The sequence below is a fragment of the Equus caballus genome, chromosome 6, assembly GCF_041296265.1.
Source record: "Equus caballus isolate H_3958 breed thoroughbred chromosome 6, TB-T2T, whole genome shotgun sequence".
NCBI classification, from domain to species: domain Eukaryota; kingdom Metazoa; phylum Chordata; class Mammalia; order Perissodactyla; family Equidae; genus Equus; species Equus caballus.
In genome coordinates, this window is record NC_091689.1 from 78,168,085 (window position 1) to 78,174,572 (window position 6,488).

Below are 6,488 nucleotides of genomic sequence, written 5' to 3' on the forward strand. Positions count from 1 at the left end.
ATGCCCAAATTTATGGTGTGTAGAGAACAGAAATAAATGACTGAAAGCTGTGCAAGAGGAAGAGGGACAAGATGTCTGACAAGGCAGGAAGTACAAACAAGAGAACAGAAAATTCATCTGGACTTGGGCACAGAGCTGTTCAAATGGCCTTTATTTATGTGCTTAGCCAATTTGAAGATTCTCCCTTTGAAAATATCATTGAAATTAAAATGTTCTACTATGATCTACCGGAGTGTGTTTACATAGCTGTTCATTGCACTGAGCCTGGATTCCTTTCTATTACAGCTGTTTGTGCAGAGTATATTTTTCTCAGATTCACAGTGCTTGCTTTTTTGATTTGAATAAAGAAATGGCAAGGGGCCGGCTCGGTGGTGTAGTGATTAGGTTCAAGCTCTTGGCTTCTACAGCCCGGGGTTCGCCGGTTCAGATCCCAGGCACAGACCTATGTACCACTTATTCTACCCATGCTGTGACAGGCATCCCAAGTATAAAATAGAGGAAGCTGGGCACAGATATTAGCTCAGGGCTAACCTTCCTCAAAAAAAAGAAAAAATAAAAGAAATGGTGAAAAGGCAGAAGAAACTAGTTCTGTGGAGAAACACTGCGTGGCAGGCAGAGGAGTGTCGGACTGGCCTGTGGTGCAGTTTTTCAACACATCCCAGCTAACTTATTGAGCACTTATTATGCGCCAGGTGGTGTGCAGAATTACTGATCCTCACAGCCACTGTATGAGCCCTGCACTATTATTAATCTTATTTCTGTTGAAGAAACTGAGGCTTAGAGAAGTTAATTCACTTGCCAAACCTCACACTATTAGTGAGGAAAGGAGCAAGGAGTCAGTCCCTGGGCTGTCTTTAAAACACAAATCTAATTTCACTCCCCTGCTTTGTAGACATTATCTCTTTAAACCTTACAAACTTGCGGTTCTCCACCCTGGCTTCACGTTAGAATCACCTGGGGACATTATACAAAATCCCATTGCCTGGAATCCACTCAAGGCCACTTAAAAACAATGGTAACACTAGTGAGAGCAAACACTTATATTGGGCTTATTACATGCCAAGCATTTTTCCAAGAGCTGTATACATTCTTATTTAATCCTCGCAGTGACCCTGTGATGAAGATTCCATTAAGTATCCCCAATTTCCAAAGGAAAAAGGTGAGGTTCAGAAAAGGTTAATGTCTCACTCAAAGTCACATGACAAAGCTGGGATTCTGATCCCAGGCAGTCTGGCCTCATAGTCTGTACTCGGAAAACAGAAATCAAGCAAATAAAACAAGCACAGCAAAAACCCTCACTGGTAAGAACCATGCCACCATTTTTTAAAGTGGCAAATAAAGAGAAAGAATTCATCAGATCCTGACTTTATGTGTATAAGCTGTACCTCAGGATAAGTAGTAGGTTGAGAGGAAATCTCTTTTTTTAGGAGAATGTAAACTAATGAAAGAATGAGTGATAGAATTAGAATATTACCATTTTGCAACTCTCAATGAAATAATGAATCTTAGCCATGGTCATCAGTGGATGCAAAGTTCTCAAAAAGAAATGTCCAGATTCTTCCGTGTAGAAGTACACATCACATCTTACGAAGTGTTCTTTTAAGAAAAATCAACTCTCTTCAGGCTTCTAGGATCCAACACCGCTCTGAGATAAAACAGGAGACCAGAGGAACATGTTACATGACATCTTGGGGTTGCAATCAGCAAAATCCAGACTGTGGGGAACTCAGCAGACAAAAGATTTGACTTCCTTCATGTATAAGTTGAGAGAGAGAGAGAGAGAGAACAAGAGAGAGAGAGATGGAACCAATAGATTAAAAGATTCATATAAACTAATTGTAGTGTTTGTATGCATCATATTGGGATCCTGATTTGATCAAATACCTGTAAAAAAATAAAATTGGGGGAAATTTGAACATTGCCTGGATGTTTAATGTCTCTAAGATAATTATTATTTCTTTTTAGTTATTTGATAATTGTGATAATTGTGTCTGGTTATGTTTTTAAAAAGAATATATACCATTTATAGATACAGCCTGAAATATTTATGGGTGAAATGGAAAATATATATAGCAATAATGACTATTTTAAATAGATATTTAAAAATGCGTATTTAAGGCAGATCTGATTTGACTCCTGGCTCTATCCAGCACTGCTTATTAGCTTCCTCAACTACTTAACTAAAATCATAATTCTCAACATCATCATTTTATAAAATACCTTGCATATAATAGAGTTTTTTAAATTTTTTTATTTTTTTTAATTGCAGTAACATTGGGTTATAACAATATATAGCTTTCAGATGTGCATCGTAATACATTTTGAGTTGTGTGTAGATTACATCATGTTCACCACTATAGTGGGTTTTTCATTAATATTTGTTTAAAAATTAATGATAGTGATAACAGATAATGTGGGATTAGAGAGCAACCCAAAGTTCTTTTCTATAGCCCCCTTGACCAAGAAAGTGCTACTTAGAAATAATGAACAAATTCATACAAACTTCTGGAGAGTTGTCATCGTGGCTGAGCCATTCTTGGCTTCATCTTCTGTTGACTTCTCTATCACATTCCCCAGATGGCTGTTCTGAATCTTATCTACTTTTTTCATCCTCTCACATCTTCTCTCAAGAATAAAAGAGACAGGACAAAGTCAATCAAAAGTTCCTCATTCTCCCTTCTGTGCCCTTCAGAAAGTTGCTGAGCTATTTTATTTATTTTTTCATTCATCTACTCATTCATTCTTTCAGAAATGTTTATTAAACTCCTATTTTGTCCACAACTAGGCACTGAACATACAACAGTGACAAGACAGATATAGCTACTTCCCTCTGGATACTTAGAAACCATTTGAACATTTCTTAGTATGCTTCCTTCCTTTCATCCTTTCCTCCTCTCTCTTCCTTTCAAAGCTAATGGCTCCCCTATTCCCTAAGAACTTGAAAAAATCAGTCTAGCCAATGGCAATGAAAAATAAAAAACAAAAACTACAGGCTTAAGAGTTAAAATTGATTTGGGCTCAAGTCATGGTTCTACCACTTAGTAGTTATATGACTTTGAGCAAGTTATTGACCCTCTCTGAGCTTATGTCCTGATCTGCAGAATAAGAATAATGACATCTAATTCATAGTGCTGTGGGAAGATGAGAGATAAATATAGTACAAAGCTGAGTAAAACACCTGGCATTTGGTAGACACTTGGTAATGGTGGTCATCATTATCATCATCACACCATCAATTTTTCCTACTTCACATATATCTTTAATTTTTCTCTCAGTTGTTTCTTCTCTTCTATTCACTATAAGGATGCAGCACATGACACAACCCTGCCCAGAAGATCACGGGGCCACACACAGACCTCTCTTCTCAGTTCCCAAGTAGCCCCCACTGACATTGGAAGAAAGATGTTTCCTTCCTGAACCATCATCAGAACCACACCTTTTCCCATCTCTATTTCTCTCGTGGTTGTGTTTTTCTGTGTCTCATTCAGAGGATAGATACTGATGACAAATGCATACCTATAGGGCTGCTGGGGGCCTCAGGACCACAGAGAAAGAAATCTTGCTTTAACTGGCTCTCATTGCACTCAGTTATCACGCTTGGCTCTTTTTGGTTGCATTGGGAACAAGGATCAGAACATAAAATATAGGACTTTTAACTTTTAACTTTCAAGAAAGTATTTTCAACTGTCCTTTTATCTTCCACTCACACTTTGCCAGCAATCCATAGAACTGTTCTTACTAACCTCACTAGGGGTGAGAGATTTAAGTCCCAGATTGGTTAAACAACTGGCCCAAGGACAGGTAGGATGGTAGTGGCAGAAAGAGTTACTCCACTTTTTCTGGAGTCTGTTACCCAGAGAATTCCCTCTTCCACAATCATATCAAATAACAGGGAGTTTGTTGCCCATAGATAAGAGTCTAAAGGGAGAAATGAAGCAAAATAAGAGGATAAAGAGACTAAAGAGGACGGAATAAAAATTAGCATTTGAGAGAGAAGAGGAAAATAGCTAAATCAGCATTTTTTAGAGAAATGGGCTTGGGTTGCTGCACCAGGCTTGGCTGTCTTCCCTAGCAGAATGTAGTGATCTGTCTGGAGATTCTTTAAAACATCATTCATTCATTCATTCATTCATCATCAATTGTTTGCCTGTTGGGTGCCCGCTACACTGGTGCCGGGCATATGGATACAATAAGGAAGCGAGAGTCCACACGCCAAATCGTTCTATCATTGGAATTTTGCTATAAATGTAAGGAGCTTCAAGTCAGCCTATGGTGCATGCTTCTCCGTAGAATTGTCACAAATGACCTCATTTTATTGCTGAGTCCTAATCTGCTTCTCAGTTTAATTACCTCTTGTCCTGGAATCCTGGCCCCATCATGGGATTCAAACAGAACATGAAGAAATAAGCTGTTTTGTGAGATATTCTTATCTGACTTCATTCCAAAAGTTCACATTTTCTCCACTACATTCATGTGAATTGATCAAAGAGATTTTTGAATAGAGAAACAGCCCAGGGGGTGTTTAGAAGGCAGGACTCTTCACCTTGGGCTCAACTTTTAAAATAGACCTTAACACAAGGTCATGGCTGAGATTCATATGCTTCTGGAGAGTGAAGGTTGGGGATAACCCTCCCCTTGTAGATATATTTGAATCCTTGATTTACATGGGAGCTGAGGAGCCACCCAGGAAGAACACTTGAACCATGTACCCCCCAAGGGGTTTACACACACGTGTGTGTGTGTGTGTTCAAAGCGTACCAGTGGTTCCAAAGCAGCCAGAATACAGGGAGAGTTATGGGGACCCCTGAGGGAGAAAATTTAATGAGGGAGGAAGGTCTGTGGCCTTGGGAGCTTGGGGTGTCAGTGGTTCTAGGAATCAGGAGGAGCCTTATACTAGAAGTCAGTTTTACTGACACCCAAGTACAGCAGGACTCTACTCCCAACAGCAACAACGTGTGGTGGGTTTCCAGCCTCACAAATAGACATTAATTTTGGCCACATCAACTTGGCATTAGGAATAATGTTCTAGCTCGGTGGCACCTCTGTAAACCTGGCGGGTGAGAGACTGTGAAGTCAGGAAGTGAGCAATAAGCAGGGCTGAACCATGGACATATGTGAGCCCAACTGGAGAGTTCCAGAAATCGCTGAGGGGGGGGATCGTTGTCTAATTAGCTAAGCCCAGATGCCCTTGCTTTAGGCCTTTCTCTGTTATTGTAGCATCTAAAAATAACTCACAAATCCTGTTCCAAAATAATTGATGAATAATATTAAGGTCTCTGAAGAAGCTTCAATTAATAACTGTCCTCTTCTCCACCTGGGTTCCGAACAAGCTGAGGAAATAAAACAAAGGTATAGTAAATGGAGATCACCCTCATTACTGCTAGAGACCAAGCTGGAAGATGAGGCTTTTCTTTTCTTTTTCTTTTTTTAAGATTGTCACCTGAGCTAACATCTGTTGCCAATCTTTTCTTCTTCTTCTGCTCCTTCTCCTTCTTTTTCTTCTCCCCAAAGCCCCCCAGTACACAGTTGTGTATTCTAGTTGCAGGTCCTTCCAGTTGTGCTATGTGGGACACCGCCTCAGCATGACCCGATGAGCCACGCTAGGTCCAGACCCAGAATCCAAACCAGCAAAACCCTGGGCCACCAAAGTAGAGCATGTGAACTCAACCACTTGGCCACGGGGCCTGCCCCAAGACTAACCTTTAAGTCTGGTGGTCAAGAAGGCTGAAATTAGGCAGACTTGCCCATAGGCAGGCCCAGGCAAGACGTACAATACAGAAGACTGTGTTTTCTTGAAAGGCTCACTCTGAAAAGGAAGAAGCAGAGCTGATTCCACAGGCCAACGGATTCTTCCAAAATTGCGATCAGATTACTCACTCCAGAGCTCCAGGGGTGGAATAAGTAAGGCAAAGAGAAACAAGGCCTGTGTTTAGGGAAATCCTCATTCTAGAAACCAGGAGAGGAGAAAAGGTGCTTCTCCTCTGTATCAATCAGGATTCTGCTAGGAAAACAAAATTCACAGCAGGGTTATTAAATAGAGGATATTGAACACAGGGAATTAGCTACAAAGGTGTTAGAATTGCTGAAAAGGTAAACTGGGTAGATGAGGAATCCCAGAGATTAGCAACTGAGAAGCCACTACCCACCCTTAGGGCTGGAGGGACACATGAAGAAGATGGTGTTACCTGAGCCCAGGAGTGGGGGCCACTCAGTAGACCCTGGCATCGTAAAGGACTTATTTGGGCAAGAGCTGGAGCCACACAGGAGTTGCAAGTGCTGCTGGATATGCTCCCAAAGCAAAAGAAAAGAGCAATACCCTGGCTTCTCCTTTCCTCCCAACCTCCAGTCTCTACCAGTGCCTACTAGCAAACCTAGTCTGGAGCTAGCGGTCAGGAAAGCCTGGGAATCACAGCTCAGACAGAGCACAGGCAGGGAATGGGTCTGAGAGCAAAGAGGCTCATAGCCAGCACAACCTTTAACAAGGAAGA

The 6,488-nt window shown here is 41.0% G+C and overlaps 1 long non-coding RNA gene across 1 annotated transcript; it reads right to left on the reverse strand.

Moving 5' to 3' along the window:
* Positions 1-119: 119 nt before the first annotated feature.
* LOC102148212 (uncharacterized) lies at positions 120-5,998 on the reverse strand. Its single transcript, XR_011439745.1, has 4 exons — positions 5,701-5,998; positions 5,236-5,330; positions 2,500-2,620; positions 120-1,645 (listed from the first exon to the last, which is right to left on the reverse strand). It is a non-coding gene; the product is annotated as an uncharacterized lncRNA (long non-coding RNA).
* Positions 5,999-6,488: the final 490 nt, after the last annotated feature.